This window comes from Tursiops truncatus, chromosome 15 (genome assembly GCF_011762595.2).
Source record: "Tursiops truncatus isolate mTurTru1 chromosome 15, mTurTru1.mat.Y, whole genome shotgun sequence".
Taxonomy (NCBI): Eukaryota; Metazoa; Chordata; class Mammalia; order Artiodactyla; family Delphinidae; genus Tursiops; species Tursiops truncatus.
The window spans coordinates 75,312,213-75,337,470 of record NC_047048.1 but is presented as its reverse complement, the minus strand read 5'-3'; the positions used below and the strand labels follow the sequence as shown (position 1 = coordinate 75,337,470).

The 25,258-nt window shown below is 50.5% G+C and overlaps 1 long non-coding RNA gene across 2 annotated transcripts in view; it reads right to left on the bottom strand.

Annotated features, from left to right (window-relative positions):
- Nucleotides 1-7,196: 7,196 nt before the first annotated feature.
- The window catches only part of LOC141276560 (uncharacterized), a 231,818-nt gene continuing 213,756 nt past the window's right edge, over nt 7,197-25,258 (bottom strand). Inside the window, exons 3-5 of one of the 2 annotated variants that reach the window (XR_012326391.1) lie at nt 21,265-21,429; nt 12,191-12,447; nt 7,197-7,981 (exon numbers count right to left, since the gene is read on the bottom strand). This is a non-coding gene — a long non-coding RNA (uncharacterized lncRNA). Of the gene's footprint in view, nt 7,982-11,463; nt 11,566-12,190; nt 12,448-21,264; nt 21,430-25,258 lie in introns of those variants that run through there. The other variant, XR_012326392.1, reaches the window with a different exon arrangement.

Here is a 25,258-nt window from a genome sequence, read left to right as displayed (position 1 = left end):
TCTAACTGCAAGGAAGGCTGGGAAATGTAGTCTTTATAGGGACAGCCCCATGCTCAACTACGAGTCCATTACTATGAAAGTAGGGGAGGATACTGAGGGACAACTAGCAGCCTCAACTATGTCCCATTTCATAAACGGGGAAACTAAGGCACAGAGTGGTTAAGTACTCTTCCAAGGTCACACAGAGAATAAAAAAATAAAGAAAATGGATATAAAGTGTAGGTGCTTAAAGCCAGCCTTCTTCCTTCCCATATATCCTTTGAGTATCATCCATTGCAACTGGTCAGTTCCAAGGGTCTCCTTTAGAGGAGGATACTGAAAGTTTTCCTGCATTCCCAGGACTGATGAGTTTCCTTCGGCCCCTGAAATCCACTCCCTTTAGGTCATCCAGGTGCAACCCTAAAATAACCCAAAGGTTTTTAGGATCCTTTTATCTAGTGGAGCAAAGGACCCATGGACCCTGCTTTCCTACATGTGCAGGTGGGAGATATGTTGAGGCAAGTTCTTAGCCGAAAAGATTTCCCTAAACTGCAAGGAAACTGAGGCCCAGAGAGGAGAAGGGACTTTTTCAAGGCCACACAGCTGCCTCCTGGCAGAGCCAGGACTAGGACCCCAGATGAGGAACCCTGGCAAAACACTGTCTTCCAGCTTCCAAAACCTGGGAGGCGTCCTCCACCTTCTCATTGCCTGTTCTCTGTCCTGTGCATTTGTTCCCTTTCCCGTTTTAACCCCTTTACTGCTGTGTTAGTGAGATTTCTGGGAGAAGCTGAGGTTTACACTCGAGACCATTGTTGTCTACCCAACAGCCAGACTCTCTTGTCTTCAAAAGCAGAACCCTGATTTTGTGAAGGAGTAGGAGGTGATAAGTCCAGCCCCAGGGGAAGGATTAAGATTGGGCTAAATCAGTCATATCATCCCATGCCTCTTGGCTACAACTCACTTTCCCAGCCTCCTTTGCAGTGTGGAACAGACATATGACCCGTTCTGGCCAATTCAATGTGAGGGGAATCCCTCCAAGGAGACAGTGGGAAAGATTTTCTTCCCAGATTAAAAGAGCTCAAAGAGAAAGGAGATTCCCCCTCTCCCCGCAACACTTTCTCCTCCCTTGAACTCTATTAAGGATGTGATGCTAGGGACTGTGGCCCTATCTTGTGACCATGAGGTTTCAAGACTAATGACAAAAAGCCAACACACAGGATGGCTGAGTGGAAAGGTTAGAGTGGCTGAATACTGGATGACATTGTTGAGATGCTGCCTTGACCCTGAAACTATCTACCTCCAGACTTCTTGTCCTCTGAAATAATTAAATGCCTTTACTGTTTACGCCACGATTAGTGGATTATTCTGAAATTTGCTGCTGAAGGCATTCTTAACTAATATATAATTAAGTTCAGCCCACCATATTTTGGCCCTGGAATTTATACCCAAATCCCAGATGGTAGGACCATCACTTATTTTTATGAGTGGCTGACACCCCTCTTTGCCTCCGTGGAAGCTGATGGAGAGAAGCCCATTCAATCTGCTTGGGTCCTCGCAGGATGAATGAGGTGTGAAGAAACACACATAATAATTCTTGGGAGACTTTTGAGATGTACTCAAAAGGGTACAACATTTGCTTATAGTTGGGGGCTTGGATTCTTTAATGTATTATCAACTCTTAGAGTTGCACAGCATTTGGGGAATTTTGGACTTAATAAAATGCCTATCAATTAGAAATGCTTGGATGCCTGTAACAGAAGAATCATAATGACTAACAGTTATATGCTGAATATAACTTGCCAGCACTTTAATAAACACTTCACTTACACTAACTCACTTATTCTTTACAACCCCACGAAGATATACTATCTTCCCTCCATTCTCCAAATAGGGAAACTGAGGCACAGAGCTAGTAAGTGACATAACTGGGATGTGACGCCAGGTAGCTGACTCCAGAGTTCATGCTCTTAGCTGCCTCTTTATTTTTTAAAATTTATTTATTTATTTATTTTTGGCTATGTTGGGTCTTCGTTTCTGTGCGAGGGCTTTCTCTAGTTGCGGCGAGCGGGGGCCACTCTTCATCGCGGTGCGCGGGCCTCTGGCTGTCGCGGCCTCTTTTGTTGCGGAGCACAGGCTCCAGACGCGCAGGCTCAGTAGCTGTGGCGCACGGGCTTAGTTGCTCCGCGGCATGTGGGATCTTCCCAGACCAGGGCTCGAACCCGTGTCCCCTGCATTGGCAGGCGGACTCTCAACCACTGCGCCACCAGGGAAGCCCAGCTGCCTCTCTTTAGAGCCAATTAGCAGTGACTTCAGCCATAAGAACTTCTGTCATTTACTTAAAAGGAAGTTTAGCACGGAGTCCTCTAACCTTACCCTTTGCCAACCTCAGCACGCTGGCTTTTGCCACCTAATTGGCACAGGATGGTGACTGAAGTCAAGCATCCCCCTGTCTCATGTCTGTATCCAAGGCAAGCAGGTAAGGCAGCGGCAGCATTGCCAATCCTCCTTAGCGGGAGAAAGGTCTCACCGGAGCAGTCATCCAGCAAACTTCCTGTTGTGTCTCATTGGTCAGAAGCCAGTCACATGCTCACCTTGGACCAATCACCAGCAGACTGGAATGAATGTGCCACGATTAGCTAGACCAATCACACTTCTCCCCAGGGCATGGTGTGGCTGGCACAAATTGGGGTTCAGTTAGCAAAGAAGAAGGGGGATGGCTGTTGGGTAGGCAGCCAATGACATGGATCCCAGCTGCTGACATTACTGAGTGTATACAGTGAGCTGGGCTTTGCCTTCAGCTCTTTACATATGTTGATATTATCGAGTCGTCATACTATTATTATCCCTGAACAATTTGAAGTCCAGAGAACTTTAATTGACTTGCCCTAAATCACCCAGACAGGAGAGGAGGAAGCTGGATTCAAATGCAAACCCCTTAGAGACCTGCTCTCAACCCTTCTAGGCAGGGTTGCCAGATAAAATAAAGGATAACCAGTTAAATTATAATTTCCGGTAAAGAAAATATTTTAGTATACGTATGTCCCAAATATTGCATGGGTTATACTTATACTAAAAAAAATTTATTGTTGATCTGAAGTGCAAATTTAATTGGGCATCCTATATTTTTATATGCTAAATTTGACAATCCTACTTAGGGTCACTGGGTATGAAACCTAAGCAGTGGTGTGGGAGCTTAGCCACACTTTGTTTGCATAATAAACACTAAGAAAATTCCACAAAGAAATATGCATTCTCCCATTTTTCATGTAACCTGATCCCTCTTGGATTATTATTTGTTTCCTTCTTTTCAAGAGTGATATGGGTACAGAGAAAATGTCCCTGCCTCAGAAAAACAACAGTGTATGTATTGTGATAAACGGTAACTGGCATTCGGCCTCAGGGCCAGGGAGGCAGTAGGGAGAGGTGGGGAGTGTGGGGCACTGGGGACTCCTTTCTAACACTCCCATTCCCAGTTGGTTGTCGCCAGGAAGAATGTGGGCCTAGCACAGTCCAATCTTTCAATGTTTTAAGGGAGGGAGAAATCTGAGTTTTTAGGTAAAATCTCTTTATTTGTGAACATTGGCTGAAATTTTATTAAAATGCCACATGGGCCAAAGGAAACATATCTGCAGGCTTGTGGGCAGCCAGGGAAAAACCTCTGCTGTTTAGTTTTGGGAGATGAGGCTGCAACTTCTGCAAGCCGGGGAGCAGAGAGGCTGGGCTGGAGGCAGCCTTGGCAATAGGAGAGTCCCGTGGGGCAAGGGACTGCAGCCAGAACTGGCTTCAAATCTCCTCTCTTCCAGATAACTGCTGTGTGATGGTGGGTAGGTTGCATAGACTCTCTGTTTTCCAAACCATTCAGAGGCTATAATTGTATCCATCTTGCTGTGTAGCTGGGAGGATTCCACTGATGGAGTTGATGTAGGTAAGGTGCCTGGCACACGGTGAGGGTATGCTAATTCCTTTCCCTGGGAAGGGCTCACACTTAGAAGGTTGATGTGAGTATTTCTTTTTCAGGTCCTTCCTCCTTTCCTTCCTTCCTTCCACCTTCCCTCCCTCTCTCACTCCCCCTTCTCTTCCTCCTCCTCCTTCTTCTTTTTCTTTTTTAATTAAATTGTGTGAAGATTTAGGGCCAGGCATCAAGAGAGCCAGGGGCAGGCCCTGGCTCTATTCCAACCTTGAGGTGAGACTGGGGAAAGATTCTCTTCCTCGTAGGGCCTCAGTTTCTCCCTATGTGAGAAGGTAGGTCTGACTGGAGCTGCATATGCTCTTCCAGGGGGGCCAGGGTCATGCAATTCTGTGGAGCCTTCTCAGGGTGGGATGGGGGCAGGGATGGTGGCCTTGGCGGTGATGGGAGGTGGGTGGCTGGAGGAGGCTGAGTCAGAGGGCGCTCTCAGGGCTGGGAGCAAGAGAACATACCAGCACATAGTACCCAGTAACTCGCAAGCCATAGGAAGCCAGCAGCCCCTGTCATCAGGGAGCCTGTAAACACCCTCCAAGGAGAGCTAGGTCCCTGCTTGTCTTGGATCTGACCACGGGCCCATCCCAGCGATTTGGGGTCAAAGCTCTTAACAGATCACCCTGCCAGGAACATGGAAACGCCGAGCCCCTCCTCCCAGCTTTCTGAGATCTGACCTCTGCTCACCTCCCCTCTCACGCTCCTCCCTCTTGCCAGGTCAGAGTCTGGTGAGTTTCTCGAACATGCAGTCCTCTTCCTGAGCCTCCAGGCCTTTACACAAGCTGTTTCCTCCACCTGGACTGTTGTCTCCCTCTTCTCTAGGCCTCCCCAAGATCACGTTTCCTTCTGGTTCAAATGTTAGCTCAAAATCACCTCCCATGGGAAACCTCTGCTGGTTCCCAGGTGATCTCAGGCCCTCTTGTAGCCCCGTTCATCTTCTCCTATGGGGCTCACAGCCACCTGTGAGCTGTATCGCTCTGCTTGTGTGTTTGATCAGTCTGTCTGTCCTTCTCCGGAGGGTGAGGACCGGGGGGTCATTTCTGCTACTACAGCCCATTCATTGAATGAGTGAATGAGTGAAAGAACAAATGAAGCTCTCCCAAGGGTCTGGTAACTCTCTCAGGCCCAGCGAGCTCAGCGTCCTCTCAAAGGGATGTCACAGCAGGTCAGGTCATTCCTCAGCCTCAACCCTCCCGTATCTCCCCACTGCACTTATGAAAAAATCCCAAACTCCACCCGGGGCTTCCCAGTGTGCCCCAGGATCTAGCCTGGCTGATCTCTGTGACCTCACTCAACTCCCCGCTGTGCCTGCTGCCCCATCCCAGCTCCAGCCACGCTGGCCTCCTTTCTGTTTCTCCACCAACCAGGTCTGTTCCTGCCTCAGGGCAAGCACGTTCTGTTGCCCGGAATACTCGGCGCCAGGCCGTCTCCTAACTTATGTCCCAGTCATGTCACCTCACAGAGGCCTTCCCCACACACATTCTTCCTCAGGTCACCCTGTTTTGTTCCTTCACAGCACGTATCACTATCTGAAATGATTTCATTTATTTTCAAGTATTTGATCCACTTTTGGCAGAGTTCAAAGCTGTGCAGAATAAAGACAGCTTTTCTCAGCTTCCCTTGCAGCTAGGTGAGGCCATGCAACCAAGTTCTGGTTGAAACTGGGAGTATGTGTGGCAGTTTCTGGAATCTTTCCTAGAGATTTAACTGTTGCTTGCCCTTTACTCATTATCTTTCCTTCTCCATCCTGCCACCTGGAAGGCAGAGGAGAAGGCTGGTGCTGTGGCCTCTATGTTGGAGCATGAGAAGGAGGGCCACACCCTAGGGATGGCAGAATGGCGAACAAGCCAGAGCCTGGGACACCAAGGGCTGCGTGGAATCTCCAAACCAGCCCTGAACTGCCTACATCTGGACTTCATCACACGAGAGAAAAATAAACTCCCCTTTTTAATGTTGATTTTTTCGAGTTAAACTTATTATATTTTATCATGACTACATTTGTATGTCTTAAGCAGTACAGTCTCATGAAAAATGTCAGCTAGAATATATGCTAGATCTTTTCATTTTAACATGTGCTCTATAGGGCTTTGTCTACTCCATCCAGAATTTTAGTTGGAGTTACTGGAAGAGCCCTGGGCCAGAGAAGGGAGGCCACTTGCCTGAGGTCACACCGCAGGGGAGGGGCAGAGCTGGAATGTGACCCCTGGGCCCCAGGTCCTAACCCCCAACCCTCTTTCTCAGCAGCTCCCAGCTTGAGGTGCTGCTGCACATCCCCCAGGACAATGCGGTGGGCAGAGTGATTTACACCCTCTCTGCTTTTTAGGCCATTAGGCCAAGAGGTCCTTTCTTATTTCTCAGGGGCCCAGAGCATGCTGGAACTGTGAGAGAAGACCCTGCTTGTGGGGTCTGGTGGGGGTTGAATCTCAGCCCTGCTGCTGGCAAGCTGTGCACCTCGAGGAAGACTCCAGTCTCTCTGAGCCTCAGTTTCACGATAAGTAATGCCCCAGGGCAGGGCAGGTGCCCTGCAGATTCCCTGAGGTGCCATTTTTAGAGTGTGTGACACCTCAAGAAGGATGGAGCGCTACATCCCACAAAGTGGAAAGTCCTGGAGCACAGCTGGTGTCACTGGTGTTAGGAGGAAGTGGGCAACTTAGTGCAAACTTTGGAATCAGTTCTGGGTTCAGATCCTGGTCCCACACTTAGCAACTGTGTGACCCTGAGCAATTCACTTCCCTTGTTCTGGCTTTCCTAGTGTCCTCATTGGAAAACATGGACTCACTCATTCATTCAACACGTGTGCTGAGCACCTCTCAGGCCAGACTGATTCTAGGTGCTGAGATTCGGCCGTGAGCAAGTTAGACAAAGTCCTCCTCGTGGGGCTGATGATTGAGTGGGGAAGGAAGCCAGACAGCAAAGAAAGAGACAAACATGTAGCAAGACAATAAGACACATGAAGCAAACTAAAGAGGGGGAGAAAGAGATGGTGGGAGGGGCTCTCTGAGACAGGGTAGTCAGGGAGGCCTTCCAGAGGAGGCGACACTGGGGCAGAGACCTGAATGGCGTGAGATGCGAGGTTCTAGGGCAGCTGAGCCTGGTCTCTCCCATTACCCTGTAACTATTCCTGGGCCTCCCCCAGCTGAATTCTTCCCAGAGCAGGAACCGTGTAGTGGCCAACTCTGTGTCCCAGGCACCAGCCCAGGGATGACTGGTTGAGCAGAGACACTGGCTCTCCCCGCCCCCTCCCCACAAGCATCCAGTCCATCAGCAAGGCTGCCTGTTTAGTCTCCTGAAGTTCTCTTGAATCCATCCACTTCTCTCGGCCCACCCTCATTTCCTGCCTGGACTATTGCAGTAGCCCCCTCCCTGGTCTCCCTGCTCCCACCTTACTCTCCTGTATTCTGTCTTTCCCACAGCATCTGCATTAGTTTCCCATGGCTGCTGTGGCAAATTACCACAAACTTAGTGACTTAAAATGACATGCATTTATTTACTTACGGTTCTGGAGGTCAGAAGTCTGAAGTCAGTCTCTAGGCTAAAGTCAAGGTGTTGGCAGGGCTGGTTCCTGCTGGAGGCTCCCAGGGAGAAGCTGTTTCTTTGCCTTTTTCAACTTCTAGTGGTTACTTGCATTCCTTAGCTTGTGGTCCCCTCCTCCATCTTCAAAGTGCATCCTTTCAGTGTGTTTCTGTCATTGTCTCTGCCTTCTCCTCTTCTGAGGTCAAACCTCCTTCTGCCTCCATCTTATGACTCCTGTGATTACATTGAGCCCACTCAGATAATCCAGGATAATCTTCCCAACTCAAGATCCTTAACTAAATCATAACTGCAAAGTTCCTTTTGCCATAAAAAGTAACATTCAGGGCTTCCCTAGTGGCGCAGCGGTTGAGAGTCCGGCTGCCGATGCAGGGGACGCAGGTTCGTGCCCCGGTCCGGGAAGATCCCACATGCCGCGGAGCGTATGGGCCCATGAGCCATGGCCGCTGAGCCTGTGCATCCGGAGCCTGTGCTCCGTAACGGGAGAGGCCACAACAGTGAGAGGCCTGCGTACTGCAAAAAAAAAAAAAAAAAAGTAACATTCAAAGGTTGGGGGATTAAGATGTGGACATCTTTGGAAGGGGGACATTATTCATCCAAAGGGATCTTATTAGAACCTAAGTCAGGTCCTGTGCCTCATCTGCTTAAAATTGTCCCATGGTCCCCAGCTCCCTCAGAGCACATTCAAAGCCCTTACAGTGGCCACAAAGTCCTGCACATCTGTGTGCTTGTTACTTCTCCTCTCTAGCCACAGGCCTCCTTGCTGTGCCTCAACACTCCATGCATGCTCCTGCCTCAGGGCCTTTGCACCGTGCAATTCCCTCTGCCCAGAACCTTTCACCCTGCCTCTGCCCAAGGCTAGTTCCTTGTCATCCTTCAGGTCTCACCTCCTCAGAAAGGCCCCTTTGGACAACACCCTCCCTGTAACAGCCCTTCCCTCTCCCCTCAGTCTGAACACAGTCTGAAATTTTCTTGACTGTTTATTTGTTTTCTTGTTGATTACCCACTGTCCCCACTAGACTATTATCTCTTAAAGACCTAGTAGGGCTGGTCTGTCTGGTTCTCGGCTGTATCTTCTGCACCAAGGACAGGGCCTGGCACCTAGCAGGTGCTCAGAAAATCCTTGCTCCATGAATCCCTGAGTGGCTAACTTCCAAAGGCCCTCAATGCTGCTGTGAATAAAATATAAATTCGCTTAAAGGCATTCTGACCATCCAGGTGACCTTTTGGCTTGATCTATTACTTCAGTCAGTGATTAAAACACTGTCTTCACATGTAAAAAAGTGGGAAGGCATCATTTAGACTAGGCAAGCAAGGACTTTAAAGGTCCTGGAATAGAGGCAGGGGTCTCCTAAGGGCAGGAGCCAACAGGAGTGGCAGGGGGGTCTCATGGGGAAGAGCAGGGTCATGGAGTGGGCGCTCAGGCAGTGGTGTTCTCTCTCTGTGCCCAGGCTTCCACATCTGCAAAATGCAGATCATAACAGACCTCACCTCCTAGCAGGGTTCTCAGCCACTGTGCTATTGATATTTGGGGCCGGATAATTCTCTGCACAGGGGGCTGCCCTGTGCACTGTGGGATACGCAGCAGCATCACTGGCCTCCACCCGTTAGATGCCAGTAGCATTTTCCCAGTTGTGACAACCCAAAACGTCCCTAGATGTAGCCTAAAATCTCCTGAGGGACAAAATCGCTCTGGGCTGAGAACGGCTGCCTCAGAGGATCATCCTGGGGGTTGAAAGAGATGATGTGGGTAAAGCATCTGGCACAGAGCCTGGCACTCAGCAGCTGCTCAGGAAATGGAAGCTGTTATCTGGTCAAGAGGGTGGCTGGGTTGGAATCTTGGCTCTGCCACTTAACAAGTTAGCAGGTGGCACTGGGCAAGTGACTCTAGCTCTCTGAGCCTCTGTTTCTTCATCTGTAAAATGGAATAATAATAGCGCTCACTCTCTTGGGACTTCCAGTGCTATGCCCCGTGCACAGTAACTGCTTAATAAGTGGGAACTCTGAGGATGAAGATGAGGATGACGGAGGCTCCTGGGAAAAGTGGGAGTGAGAGAAAGGGCACTTTGCAAGCACAACCTGGGGTCTCTAGAGTGTGTGCCCCTGCATTAATTAGGGACCCATAGTCACAACTGCCCATACCCGGGAGGGCAGCTGGCTCAGACCCTCAGCCCTGCTGGGCCATTTAATAATTAAGCTGGATAAGGGGTGACAAGGCTGGAAGGCCAGCGGTGAGCGGGGCCTGGCCTTGTTTGGCTTTGGTGACGCTATGGCCCTGGGATCATGGCCTTCTTGAGCCCATAAACAGGGGGTTGGGCCTCGAGACAGGCAAGGCCGGGCCAAGGTCTCTGCCAGTGGCCTTGTGTCCGAGTCATGCAGTGGGTGGGAAGGGGGGCACTCGGCAGCAGCAGGAAAAGGGGCGCTGTGGAACGAGGGCTGTTTTTCACAGGGTCAGCTCTCACCTCCGTCTTTGCTCTGTGCATCCCGTTTCTATCTGTCCTTCCCTACCCACCCCTCTCTTATTGTCACCTCCTATTTATTGAGCACTTATGACCTGCAGAACTCTGCCAGAGTACTTCCTATACTCCCACCACCCCTATCATGAAGGGGGTGCTCTGCCCCCTCCCCAAATGAGCAAGGTCTGTGACTACAAGTCCCATTGCTCAGGTAGGGAATCAGAGGCCTGGAGCGCTGAGTCACCAGCCCACGGGGGCAGAGCCACAGCCCAGCTCAGGTCTGGGGTCTCCCCAGCTTGCACTTAACCCCATGCCCTGGGCCATCGCCTCTGCACCTCCTCCTCTGTTCTCTTCTGTCTGTCTGTCGGTCTGTCTGTCGGTCTCTCCACCCAACCCCACCCCCGCCCCGGGGCCCTGGCTTTCTCTGAACAACTTTCTATTGGTGTTTTCCTGTATCTCCGTGTCTCTCATTTTCCACCTCAATTTCCCCTTTTCGCGCTTTGGGTCTCTCTCTCTCCCTCCCTCGGGTTTCCCTCTTTCTGGTTCTGTATTTCTCTTCTTTACCTCTCTGAGTCTCTGCCTCTCGAACTCTCTGTCTCTCTGTCTGTTTGTCTCTCTTTCCTGTTCTCTCCCCCCTCGCCTCTCTCCCTCTGACCGCCCCGCCTCCAGGCCCCATCTCCCTGCAGCCAGCCCTTGTCCCGACGCCAGCACATTATGTCCCTGGTCAGACCCTGACGTCAGGCGGGGGCCTGGCGGGCGGCCAGCAGCCGCTGCCGGGCAGGCGGAGGGCGTGCGCGGTTTCCCGGGCCCCATCGCCCTCCCAGCCCTGCAGCTGGGGCTTCAGTTCTCCCCGCCTGGCCTCAGCTGGCTGCAGAGTGGACACTGGCGCTTGGTGGCCACTTGGCCTGTGAACCTGGGGTTACACATCACTCGCCTCTCTCTCCCCTTCATCCCGACCCCAGGGCCATAAGAGACAGCTCCTGGCCCTGCCTGGTCCCCAGAGGGAGAAGGTACAGCGTGGGGACAAGACCTGGGGCTGACGAATCCTGACTGTGTGACCTTGGGCAAGTCACCCAGCCTCTCTGAGCCTCATCTCTGAGGCACCTGCCTCTCAGGTCTGCAGGGAGGATCAACTCTAACAGGGGGCTTGCAGTGTGGGAGAGGTGCCTGGCCACTGTGGGAACTCAGTGTCACCACAGGGTCGCACCCAGCAGTCCTCAACAGGGGAAGCCTCGGAGAGGTGCGGGGGTCTAGGTGACACCTGACTGGGGACACAGCTGGTGTTTAGAGGGTAGGGACGTGCATGGGGTGGGGGTGGGGGATGGCCAAGCACGATGAAGGAACACCCCACCCAAAATACAAACAGTGCCCCTGCCGAGAAAACCTGCCCAAGCCCAGTTGGTCTCAGGCCCCATCAGAGCCTGAATAAGTGGTTAAAAAAATGTCATATTTCTTGTTTGGTTTGTTTGGTTTTCTCCCCCTCTGATGTTCAAAGCAATGCGATTTCCTTGAAGGACATCTTGAAGGGCACCTGAGCATCCTGGTTTAAAACAGACTTTGGGGTTAGACAAACCTGGGTTATAAATCCAGCTGTATGGCCTCTGGCCAGTGGCTTCCCCGGCTGAGCCTCAGTTTCCTCATCTGTCAAATGGGGATAATAAACATACGCACATTGGAGGCTCATTGTGAGAAGTAAGCAAAACAATGCTTCCAAAGCACAGTAGTCTTTTTTCCTGTCTCTTTTATTCTTCCAATTTTAAATATAGGAGATACAGAAAAGTACAGAGAAGAAAACAAGAAGGTCCCCCAGAGAGAAACACTCAAAGATTTTCGTGGAAATTTGGCTCAGTTAACATATTTGTCCTGAGATCCTACTCGTGCCTGCTTTTTTGTTTTTCATGAAAATAAAACCTGATTTGAAGTTTTCTTTAAAAATATCTTTGCCTATTTTATTACTATTGTTCTTTTTCATACGCACAAACTCAAACGGTTTAAAGGGCATCCAGTGAGCTGCGAGGCTCTCTCCCACCCCAGCCTCTGGCTCCCCTTCCTGGAAGCCAACACAGTTAGCAGATTCTCACATGTCCTTCCTTCCTTTCCCGGGGTTAAATCATCTTTGGGCATATGACTTCCAATCCCTCTCCTCATTTTGGTTTTGTTTGTGTTTTTTGATTCACTTAATTATAAAGTATGACATTGTTAAAAAAATAATTAGAACACACAGACAATCAAAAAAGAAAGGGGAAGATAAGAAAAGTGGAATCACCTGAAATCTTACTCCACCTTTAAAATTTTGGAGTACATCCTCCCAGGCTCTTTCCATCACCTGATGTCTGTAACATTCTTGCAGTCCCAGGTAGCTTTTCTTCTTAGCGCTGATCAAAGCTCGTGACAATGCATTTGTATTTGATGATCAGATAATCTGATAATTATCTGCCTTCTCCACTGTGCAGAAAGTTCCAGGAAGCAAGGAGTGTCATGCCTCTGTCCCCCACAGCCAGCAGGTGCCAACACACAGTAGGCCTGTATGGAATATTTTCCAAATGAATGAATGAATGGGTGAATTCTCTAAAGGGATTATACATTATAGTATACTATCCTGCGACCTATTTTTTTTCACTTAACATATTGGGTACATCTTTCCACATCTCTAGCTAGGCAGCAAATCTCCCTTTTTCATGTCTGCATGGAGGTATCACAATAAACATCTTTTTGATTCTGGCCAGAAGCTTCTGCCCCTAACTGGGAAATTCTTTTTCAAACACAGATCTGTTGACAAATTCCATATGAGCTACCCGTGCCCCAGCCCTTTGGCCGTTTACTTTCAGCCTGACACTTCACTGGGTTTCACAGGCCCGTTGTTTTTTGGGACAAGTCAAGATTTACTGTTTGTCCTTGACATCAAGTTTTTCCAGAGAAGCTTAAGAGTGAAGAACTCATCCCACCCCCATCCCACTGTTTCATGAAACAGTGCCAGTTAAATGTTCTCTCTGCTTCTCTGCTGAAGCTGGGAAACTTGGTATAATCCTTGCCTCCCTGGCTGCCTCGTTGCAAATAGCACACACCAAGCTCATCCCTACCTCAGGGCCTTTGCACTGGCCATTTCCTCTGCCTGGAATATGCTTCTCTTGGATATTTACTTGGCTTACCTACTTCAGGTCTCTGCTCAAATGGCCCATTCTCAGACAGGACTTCCTCAACCATTTTTCTAAATTAGCATCTCTAAGTCACTTGTCCAGTTTTACATTTCCTCCTAAAACACTTACCTGATACCATATCATACCATATTATGTTATGTTATGTTAATCTTGGGGTTTTTCTTATTCACTGTCTATCCCCCTGACTATGAGGGCAGGAGCATGGTTTGTTATCTTTCCTACGGTATCCCCAGCACCTAAAACAGGGCCTGGAACATTACAGGCATTCAATATTGGTTGAATCAATAAATGTTAATTCCAGGATTCCAAGCTTCCTTCCAAGGCTGAGAACTGACTGCCGTTTTCATTCATTCATTCATTCCAGATTTATCTATTGAGCACCTGCCGTGTGCCAGGGCCTGTCTGGGTGCTGGGAGTACTACAGTGGGTAAGGCAAACGGGCCCTCCTCTTAAGGGATGTGGTCAGTGGTCACGCAGATGCACCTCCACCTGGATAATATCCAGGTTGACTTGCTGGCCTCGGGTGGCGGAGTATGAACTGGGCTTGGGTTCTGACACACGCGGGTTCCCAGCTCCAACTCAGCCCTTGCAGAGCTGGGTAAACTGCAAGGCTGACACACACAGGAACAATATCCTTGTCCTCTTTTTTTCTGCCTGAGGTTCCTTCATCATAAGTGGAGAAGAAATGAAAAAGTGATGCCAGAAACCTTTCTGCATCCCTCCCACAGGCCCAGCTGGGGCTTTGCTTGTGGAACTAAGCTCTGCCCTACTTTCTGGCTGCCCCACACCTTCCTCCTTCCTTCAGGGAAGCTCCTGCCCGAGTAGCCACCACTCCCCAACACAGATGCCAGAAAACTCACATTCCCAGCCTCCCTGGCAGCTTGGTGCAGGCATGGGACTTGGACTCCACCAGCCAGACATGCCTGCTAGAGAGATGTAAGTAGAAGAGAAGGGCAGGACAAGAGTTGTGGAGGAGAATGGACCTGGCTCTGGGGGATGCAGTGGGAGGGGTCCCGGGAGAGCAAGCAGGCTCACTGGGACAGCCCTCCCATAAGACCTGGACCTCATTCCTGGCTGTATAGCCCCCAGTCCTAACCCATGGCCCACCTGGGATGACAGGTATTAAGAATATTCATGTTCTTTGACCCCCACCAAATCCCTCTTCTGTAATTCTATACTAAGGAAATAAGCACAAATAGTGAAAATGCACAAAGATGTTCACAATCTAATTACTTAGAGTGGTGAGGAGTCAGAAACTACCTAAACGCCCAATGACCAGGGAATGGTTCAGTTAATTAGGTGAGGATTCCTAAAAGAAGGTTAGAGACGATCCCTCCGGCAAAAGATCAGTGTAATACTCAGGATTAGGTACCTCTTTGAGTGGCTGAAAAACCCAAAATAACAGGGGCTTACATGAAAGAGAAACTTGTTCCTCTCTTACATAAAAGAAGCGTGGAGGCGTTAGTCCAGGACTAGTAGGGTGGCTTTATACATTCGTCAGGGACAGGCGTTCCTATTCTCTTGTGGTTCCACAATGGCCCAAGATAACCACTCAGTTCTGGCTTCATACCTGCATTCGAGCCAGCAAGGAAGATGGGACAAAAGAGCAGGCAGACTCTCGCCAAGGGCACTACTCGGAAGTTATATCCCATTGGCCAGAGCTTGTCACATGGACACACCTAGCTGCAAGAGAGGCTGGGGAATGTAGTTTTTTTCTGGGTGGTCACATGCCCAGCTAAAATTTAGGATTTCTATTACTAAAAAAGAGGGAGAGGTCAGAGAATTGGAGAGAAGCAGGGGGGTCTGCCACAACAGCAACAATTAAAATAATGTCCGGGAGGATTTTGTAATAACATGAAAGAAACATTGTACAGTTTGGGAAAGCAAGATTTGAAATTGTGTGTCCAGTGTGATTACAACTGTGTAACAAAATTTCAAAACAGAGAAAGCTACTCGAAGGACAAAACTGCTAGAAAGTTAGCCTTTGTGGGGATAAGAAATGTCCTTTTTTCTTTTTATTCTGTATTTTCCAAATGTTGATAATTGAGCAAACTTTATTTCCCAAAAGAAAGAATCCCTGTGCAGATTATAGAGTCTACTTGAGCTATAATTCATGCCACACAAGCTCTTCTTCGAATGTGCCAAGGCAGCCAGATGGGGAAAGAAGAAATGAAATGATCTCTAGTCACAGACAACATGATTATGAATGGAGAGAAATCCAAGGAACCCACAAAACGCAACTAGAAGAAGAGGGACGTGGGACTTATCACAGGTTCAAGTCATAGCTGTGCTGAAATGCCAGCTCCGTGACCTTGGACAAACCACCAACCTCCCCGTTTCTGCATCTGGGCAGGGGAAGGAAGAACAGTATCTGCCTCTGGACGTGATGAGGGCTGAGAGGAAGTGGCTCCCGCAAAGCACAAGCAGCAGAGGGATCTGCATGGAGCAAGCTCTCCAGAGGTTCTCAGCAGTGATTCTGTCCCCCTGGGGGACATCTGGCAATGTCTGGAGACCTTTACAACTGGGGGAGGGAAGAAGCTACTGCTATCTAGTGGGTAGAGGCCAGGGATGCTGCTATCGTTCTACAATGCACAGGACAGACTCCCTCTGCAAAGAATACCCAGCCCCAAATGTCAATGGTTCTGAATGAGAAACCCTGCTCTCAACACGCATCAGCTGTTACCATCATCGAGCTTGTTTCCTGGTTTTTTCTGTCATGAACTGCACAGTAGTGGTCGGTGAGCTCACATGCCTGTGGACACGTGTGTTTCTGCAGGATGTGTCTCTGGGCATAGAGTCGCTACAGCAGCCCTGCTCTGCACTTTCATATACTGTAGCCTCCCGAATGCCCCTGAGAGGTCTTCTTCATCTTATCTCAGGCTCTAGACTAGGAGGTTGGAATGTGTCTGCACCCAGGGGAGCTGGGAGAAGGGGCAGGATGGCCGCCGGCCCCCAGGGCAGTGATGACGCAGCTGTGACTGCTGATACGGCACCACCCGCACGATATCTCCCCAGTGCTTCCTACCCTGTGGGCACTCTGCTTCGCTCATTCCATCCACCTGAAACCCCCCGAGGTAGGCGCTGCCATCAGCTCCACATCAGAGATGAGGAAACAAGCTGAGAGGCAGAACAGGAGGCAGATCAGCTGGCCCCAAAGCCGGCACGCTCTCCCTAGACCTTGCTGCTCTGGCCTAGGGGTCCTTGGCCTGATCGTACATCAGAATCACCTGGGGATTAAAAACCCCCAGATCCCCATGTGCCCCTGCTGGCCCGGTCAGGTCAAGCTTGGTTGTGGAATCAAACACATCTTAACTTGAATCTTGGCTGCCCCACTTGCTGGCTAGGTGACCTGGGGTCCGTGACTTTACCTCTCTGAGCCTCAGCTTTGTCCTCTGAAAAAAGGGTAGTGTTAGCTACTCCCTCAGAGGGTGGCCATGAGGATTCAGTGAAATGTTCTATGTCACAGGCTGAGCATGGGGCTTGGTACACAGCAAGCACATGTTAAGTGTTAGTTTTTATTTTTGGAGCAGGGCTTAGGCACGTGTGTGTGTGTGTGTGTGTGTGTGTGTGTGTGTGTGTGTGTGTGTGTGTGTGTGTGTGTGTGTGTGTGTGTGTGTGTGTGTGTGTGTGTTTAAGCTCTTTAATTAATTCTGTTGTGCCTGGCTAGTTATCTATCCATTCATCCATCCAATCATCTATCCGTCCATTTATTCAACACATTTATTTAACACAAACTGTGTGTCTGGCGGAACTTTTGTCCCTGAGGACACAGAAGTGATCAAGATAAAAAGCCTCCCCTCACAGAACTGACAATATCAGTGTTGGGAGAATAGACTAGGTAATAAATGAATAAATATGTAAAGTCATATGTAAACAGCATGGGATGGAGCTCCTCTTAAAGATGGACTGAGGGGCTTCCCTGGTGGCGCAGTGGCTGAGAGTCCGCCTGCCGATGCAGGGGACACGGGTTCGTGTCCTGGTCTGGGAAGATCCCACATGCCGCGGAGCGGCTGGGCCCGTGAGCCATGGCCGCTGAGCCTGCGCGTCCGGAGCCTGTGCTCCGCAACGGGAGAGGCCACAACAGTGAGAGGACCGCATACCGCAAAAAAAAAAAAAAAAAAAAGACGGACTGAGAAGCTGACATCTTCTGCTTGTCCTTCCAGACCCCCTCTCTACCCTGCACTGTCTCAGGGCAGATCTGTGTGGACAGCACCAACCTTGGGAGCCCACGCCTCCCCAAGGCAGACACGAGAAAACTCACTTTCTTAGCCTCTCTTGCAGCTTGGGTACGGGCATGACACCTGTGTTTGGGAAACAGCAAGGAGGTCTTGGAGGTAGCTGTGGGAATTGAGGTTCAGAGAGGGCAAGGGGCTTGTCCGAAACCAAGCAGTGGGGGGGTGTGGGGAAGGCAGAATTTGAATCCAGGAATACTGGATCCCTCAACTTGAGCCCTTCACTGGTTTATGGCCCTCACTGCGGGAGGGTTGCATTGCATTGAAAGGAAGGTAAGGAAAAGTGTCCCACACTGAGGCCCACCTCAGTGTTTATCAATCACATACTGTAACCCAGGCCTGGGCTCTGCACTTTCATAAGCACGGGCTCACAAAAGCCCTACAAAGCAGGATGAGCAAATCTGGGTTCAGAGAGGTCAAGCAGCTTGCTTGAGGTCACACAGAAAAGGAATCGGGATACAAACCCACTGTTTATCTCCAAACCCTTTGCTCTTTGGATTACAACCGCCTTGCAAGAAGAAGTCCCATCGAAGATGTAGCACCTTGTGTCTGACTCTCTGCCCACACTCTGAGCACCCTGGGGTCAGGGTCCGCATCGAAAACTTCTTGCTACTTCCAGATGAAACCCAGGGCGCTATATATGGTAAGCCCTCAATAAATACCACGTCAACACCGCAAGAAAGCACAGCCAACTTACAGGGTTTTGCTTGAGAATTACAGAGGCTCAGAGGCCATTCCTTCTCACACTTTTTCCTCCTACATGTCCCTCCCATGAAAACTCTAGCTGACTCATTCTTTGACCTCATTTAGTTCTTCTAAAATGGTGGCTTTGCGAGGTGGGGGATGAAAAGCAATATTTCCCACATTCTCAGCCTGGACTGTAGTACTTAACTGTAGGGCCTTCCATCTATCCATTTACCGATCTGTCAACAGTCCACCCACACACACTTCCATCCACCTGGCCTATTCACTCTATCCAACCTTCCATTTATTCCTCCACTGATCCATAAATTCAAGCATTACTCATCCATCCATCCTCTCACCCACCAATCCATCCACCCACACTTCTATCCACCTGCCCTATCCACTCTATCCAACCTTCCATTCACTTCTCCATTGACCCATGAATTCAAACATCATTCATCCGTCCATCCATCCATCCATCCAACCATCCATCTGTCCAACATATACATACCAAGTATCCCCTTGGTGCCAAGCCCTGCACTAGACTCAGAGACAACTAAGACTTGGTACTTGTACAATGGCAGCGACAGATACGACGGATGGTATAGGAAGGGCTCGTTCATTCATTTTTTCCACATATGTTCTATGCTGCCTCTTAGGTGTCAAGCAGCGTTAGACCCTGGAGAACAAAGATAAAGGACACGAGGTCTTGGGCTCCCATCCTAGTGATAGAGACAGAAGTAAATATGAACCAAGGCAGGAAGTGCTCGTTCAATAGTCATTTTGTTCATTCAGCACGTGTTCGCTGATGCCTCCCACATGCCGGACCTGGGCTCTGGGGACACCAAGATATAAAAGACTTGGCTTTAACCACTTGGAACACAGTCCAATGGAGGAAACAGTCCAATAGGGAATTTCAGCAGAGTGATCAGCAGACATGAGTTGCAATCAGGGTGAGAGCAGGGGTCCATGGAGGCAAGGAAGGTGGCCAAGGGAGATTTCTGGAGGAGGTGGGGCTTGGTCTGAGCCCTAAGGATGGGAGGGGCTCTGCTCAGTCAGCCCCCCTCCCCAGGATCCCCACGGGGACCCCAGGGCACTCCTTCCCACCCAGGCAGCCCTTTTGAGGCTAGGACTCAAACCCTGTCTCAGGACAAGGCCCTGGGAAGCTGGCTGGCCGAACCTTGGAGACTGTCCCACAGTGACCAAGGTCTATTGGTGACATTGAGGTTGTTTGTACAAATGTGCTCCATTTTCTAAGCAGTCTCGCTCACAGAAAAAGCAAAACAACTCTGCCGGCATGGCGTATGGTGGGGTGTGGACGGGGTAGCTGAGAATGTCTACCACGTATGGTGCCCTGGGGAATGGTGACACGGGTGCCAGTGGGAGGGGAGAGTGGGAAGGACAGAAGCAAGGCTGGAGATAGATGGTGACTGGTGGCTCGCAGGCCTTAGGAAGGACTCGGGGTTTGATCTGAACGGTAACGGGGAGACGTTGAGCTGGATTCAAATGGACTAAAACATAAGATTCAAAACTTCCAGGTAGCTAGTGATTAAACCATTTGCATATTCATTCATTCCACCAATATTTGAGCACCTACTCTGTTCCAAGCACTGGAGAAACAAAGGTGAACATGACAAACCCAGACTCTGCCTTCCTGGGGCCAGAGGGGACACAGACCCTGAATCAAAAAATCACACAATGAAATAGCGATAAGCACCACCAGGGAAGGCTTCTCCAAGGTGAAGCAAAAGCAGCTGGTTTAGTACTGTTTTCGGCCAATATACATTGAGCACCTACTGTGTCAGACACTGTGCTGAGTGCAGGGGTGTGGGATGAGCAAGATAGACCGAGTTCCTGCCCGCAAGGAGCTGACATTCCAGTGGAGGAGACACACCAATAAATGGACAGCAACAGCATAGTGAGGTAAATGAAGCTGGGGTACGTAGAGGGAGCCGGGAGGGCTTCCTGGAGGAAGGGGGTGAGCCGGAGTTAGGTAGGGATTGTACACGGGGTGGGGGAGGGGCAGGTTGGGAGTCTCCAGTGACCTGCTGGGCTTAGGAGGTGGTGGGGTGTGGCGAGAGATGTGGTAGCCTTGGGAGAAGGTCAAGATCCATTGGAAGGAGACCTAAGGCTGTGGACGCAGGAAGGCAGAGGGTATCTGCGGGGCTCCCTCTGTCTCTCCATCTCTGTCTCTCTTTGTCTCCTTCTCTCTCTCTCTCTCTCTTTGTCTCTTCATCTCTGTCCGTACCTCCTCTTTGTCTCTCTCATGATCTGTCTCTGTCTTTATCTGTCGGCACCTGACAGTCTCTCTGATTCTCTCACTGTCTCTCTAGGCCTCTCAGCTTCTCTTTCTCTGACTCTCTCTTGTCTGCTCTGGTCATCTTCATGAGATGTCAGTAAGAGACAAGGATACTGGGAAAAAAACCCCGAAGGGTGGGCAGGAAGTGAGGCCAGGGGCACAAGGACAGCTGAGCACAGGGACGGGCGGTGACTGAATGTTCTGTTTTGGAAAGACTGCTCTGGTCAGGGGCGAAGGTGGCTGACCACGAAACTTGATAACCTGGCCAAACTCGGGTTCTAGCCAGCCCTGTGGCCAGCAGCCCCATGACCCCATGGATGCCGCACAGAATTTTCCCAGAGGGAGGGAGAGACGGGGAAAATGGCCCACGGGCAGTTTCTCCTCTGGTGAGCCGGACCAACAGGGAGGGGTGGAAATAAGGGAACAGTGAATTCTCAAGCGAGATCTCAGTGTGGTCTAGAATAGGAAAGCCCTGCTTATTGCTATATCTTTTTCAAAGGTTTAACAATTTATTAAGCACTTACTGTGTGCCAGGCACTGTGCTAACCCTCTCAAGTGGAGCCTTGCGGTGTAAGACCAAGGACTGTGGAGGCAGACTGCCTGAGCTTGAATCCGGGCTTTACAAATCACTAGCTCTGTGACCTTGTGTAAATTACTTAAGCTCTTTCTTCGTGTGTAAAATGGGAAGAAAGCAGCACCTGTCTCATCCATCAGAGGTCAAGATTAATATTGTTTAATACTTGTAAAATGCTTGGAATAGTGCATGGCACATAATAAGTGCTCAAGAAAAATCTAAGCTGTTATGATTTCAGCCTTGCGATGGACAATGTAAAGCTAAGGGGGCAGAGTGAGTCATGTCTGAATCCCTGCTTCATCCCTTCCCAGCTCTGTGATCCTGGTTCAGTCTCATAACATAACTGGGTGTCAGTTTTCTTACCTGTTCAGGGAAGATGATCTGAGTACTCACCTCACCAGGGGGTGGAGAGCTTCTATGTGTGTGTAAAGTAGATGGAAAGCATTCACCTCACAGGTGAAGCAAGTGTCCAAAACATTTCCTTTTCTTTTTTTCCATATGTACGGCAGGTTCAGTGTCTCCCAGAATATCTCTGATATCCTGGGTCCTGTGCTCTTCCTGTCCAAAAGACAGTGCCAGTTGGTTAGAGTTGGAGCAAGGCCCCTTGGTGCCCAACATGAGTCCTGACAACAGCCTTCTGATGCAGGCATTATCAACCCATTTCACAGAGTTGGAAACTGAGGTCTGGAGAGGTAAACAGGCTGCCCAAGGCAAAAGGTTCACAAGCACCTGCTCCCCTGAGCTGCTCTTGATCTGAACTCCTGTGACAACCCCACCATTTCCTGTGCCATCAGAGGCATAGGACCTTGACCTCTCTCATGCTCAGCACCATGGTCCTGCCTCAGTATCCCCTGAGCCTGGCCCAGCGCTGGCCTCAGAAATGTTGGTTGTATCAGACAGAATCCACAGGCCCAAAGAGCTGCACTGTCCCTGAATTACCTCTCCGCATCCTCAGCCTGCTTCCTCATCCTCTGCCAGCCAGCCGGAAGGAAATTCAACATGGCCACCACACCCCTAAATACTCCCCTTACTACCAGGGCAAGGAGCAGGTGACAAGCACAGGCAGTGCGGAGGAGGGGACAGAATGGGGTCTGGAGGCCCAGAGCCCCGAGTTCTCATGCCTTGGCTGTGTGACTTTGGACATGGCACTTCCTCTCCATGCTGAGCCTCAGTTTCCTCATCTATAGAATGGGCACAATCATCATACTATCCACCTCTTCCGTTGATGCGAAGAATAGAGGGAGCATGGGTACAGTGCTAGGCATGGGGCAGACGCTCAGAAAATGACAACTGTCCCTGCTATGTGGGAGGGGCGGCTGAAGCCCTCTCCCCCACCCCAGTCCTTCAAGCCCAGTTTGGCTCTTCATGGTCAATGGTGAGCGCCTCATGAGACAGTATAGTAGTTAAGAGCATGAGCCCTGGGGTCAGCTGCCTGGGCTCAAATCCTGCCTCTGCCACTTGTTAGCTGTGTGATCCTAGACTTAAGTGACTTAATCTCTCTGGGCCTTAGTTTCCTCCTCCATGAAGTAGATGTGACAATAGCCCCCACCTCTTTGAATTGTTGTGACGATCAAATGAACTCACAAATGTGAAGGCTAGGATCCTGCCAGGCACACGATGGGCGCTCACAGAAGTGTTTGCTGCTCTTCACGGATCGAGGGGGAGAGGGGACCTGGGGCCCTCTGCAAAATTTACAAGAAACTCAGGGCCAGGGATGGAATGGGGGAGCTGGGGAAGAATCCCGATCGGAACTGGGGAGAATTTCAGAAAGCAAGGTGACCATATTGAGGAAAGGGCTTTGCACAGGCCCCACGTGGCCCCGGGAAAGGCCGCTGCACATCTGTCCTCTCCTGGGAGCCCAGCAGAGTGCTCGGGCGTCTCCATAACAGGGAAGCTCCATCCTTCCAGTCACTCGGCCTGAAACCTTGGAGTCATCCCTGATTTCTTGATTTCTGCCACATCTGGTCCAGCAGTGTGTCCTGTCCACCTTTAGAACAGATCTAGAATATGAGGCCATGGACTTCCCCCACGTCCCCACCTCTGATGGCCGCCCCTGGGCCTGGTCACCATCATCTTTTGCCTGGACCATTGCAGTCTCCTCCTCTCTGGTTGTCACCCTTCCCCCCAGGCCCTGCCAGTCCCTTCTCCACACATAGTCAGGGGGATTCTTTCAGAACCAAGGTCAGACGATGCTGACCTGCTCAGGACCCTCAGTGGCTCCCAGCTACCCCCGATAAAAGCCTGAGTCCTTCCTACAATGTGCAAGGCTCTGCATTATCTGCCCCCGCCCCCCACTGCCTCCCATGCTGCCCTGGCCACAGTGGCTTCCTCATCATCCTCACACATGCCAGGCACGATCAAGCCTCGGGGCCTTTGCACTCACTGTTTCCTCTGCCGGGAATGCTCTTCCTTCACATAGCCCCATTGCCCAATCCTTCATCTCTTTCAAGTCTGTCCTCAAATATTTGCTCAGCGAGGCCTCCTCCGGCCCTGCTCCCATGTTTAGATCTGTACCTCTCTGTGGTGCTCCGTCCCCCTTCCCTGGTTTATTTTTCTTCTTAGAACTTATTGCTAGGGAGACACATCTGAAATATAATATATTTAATTTACCTACTAATGTGTATCCCCCTGTCCACCCCTATCCCCAAAATGTCAGCAGGGGGAGCAGGTTTGCCTGCTGAGGTCTGGACATTGTTCCAGGGACTCGGGACCCAGCAGAACGAAACACTGAGCCCCTGACTTCTTCTTTTTTTTTTTTTTTTAATAAATTTATTTATTTATTTTTGGCCGCTTTGGGTCTTCGTTGCTGTGCGCAGGCTTTCTCTAGTTGCGGTGAGCAGAGTCTACTCTTCGTTGTGGTACGTGGGCTTCTCATTGCGGTACGTGGGCTTCTCATTGCGGTGGCTTCTCTTGTTGCGGAGCACAGGCTCTAGGCGCGTGGGCTTCAGTAGTTGTGGCACACAGAGCCCCTGACTTGTTGACACTTCAGCCTCATGGATCTGAATGCCAGCACTGCCATGAACTGAGCAGGAGACTTTGAACCAGTGAGTGCACCGCTCCCCGGCTTCACTTTCCCCATCTGTGAATGGGACGACGATTCCTCCCTCCCAAGGCCATTGTGAGGCTCAGCGAGCAAATGTCTCCGAAGCACCTGGCACCCAGTGGGCCCTCAATCAGAGCTCGGTTCTCCCCTGTCCAGCCCCCGGGCTGGCTGTCCCCCAGTGGACTGTGCTGGGAGCGTTATTTTTAACTGTGGTTCCAGCAGGCTAGGCAGCAGCTCTGAAGGCCGCGGGAAGACCACAGGGCTAGCAACATGCCGGCTCTTGACGCCAGGAGACCGCGGCGTGGAAACATCAGGGGAGGACGCCCTCTGTTCACAGTCTGCCCGGTAACCCTTTATGCGAAATTATGTCATGTCACCCGATGCTGTTTATAAACTTAGCACTGACCTTTCCCAAGCAGGGTGCTGGGAGAAGGGGCTATATATCCCCATCTCCCCACTGTTCCACCTCCTCGAGGAGCTGTTGGTGGCCCCTCCCGTTCGCCCACATTTACACAGAGCAAAGTTGGGGGGCTGGCCGCTGGCCAGATTTTGCCCGTTTATTTCAACACCTCCGAGTGCTCACAGCTGACCAGCCCTGGATATTTTTAAACCCTGGCCTGGGCCAACCTCTTTGTCACATTATGGTCGGGGCTTGGACTGAGTGCGTGCCCAACAGGGGAGCTGAGGGTTTGGAATTCATTTGACAACAAACATATAACCAAATTCCAGGACCTATGCACCTACTGTGTGCCAGGCCCTGTAGCAGGAATGGAAGCCTCAGGGGGCCTAACTCACAGAGCCTGTCCTCCAGGTGGCCTCAGTCTTGCGGGGACACTGTGACAAGTGCTAGAATGGAGGGTAAGATAGAAATTACAACTCGACTATCTACAGGGCCAGCAGGTTGTGGAAATGAATGAAGCGGGCCTGGTGGGAGGTGACGGTGAGTGGTGGGGACTGCGGTGAGCTGGCAAGCTCCTGCCGGGTCTGAAGGGGGCGGCTGCCCCTCAGCTCTGACCTCTGTTGTCATGCGGGAATCAGGCCTGGGACGCCCAGAGCTTCAGAATTTTCAAGGGAGGCTGCAAATCCACGTTTATGTGGAGTTTCATGCAAAAATCTCATGACTTTTAAAGGTTGGCAACGAATTAAAAAAAAATGTTAAAAACATTCCGGGGGGGCTTCCCTGGTGGCGCAGTGGTTGAGAGTCCGCCTGCCGCTGCAGGGGACACGGGTTCGTGCCCCGGTCTGGGAGGATCTCACATGCCGCGGAGCGGCTGGGCCCGTGAGCCATGGCCGCTGAGCCTGCGCGTCCGGAGCCTGTGCTCCGCAATGGGAGAGGCCACAACA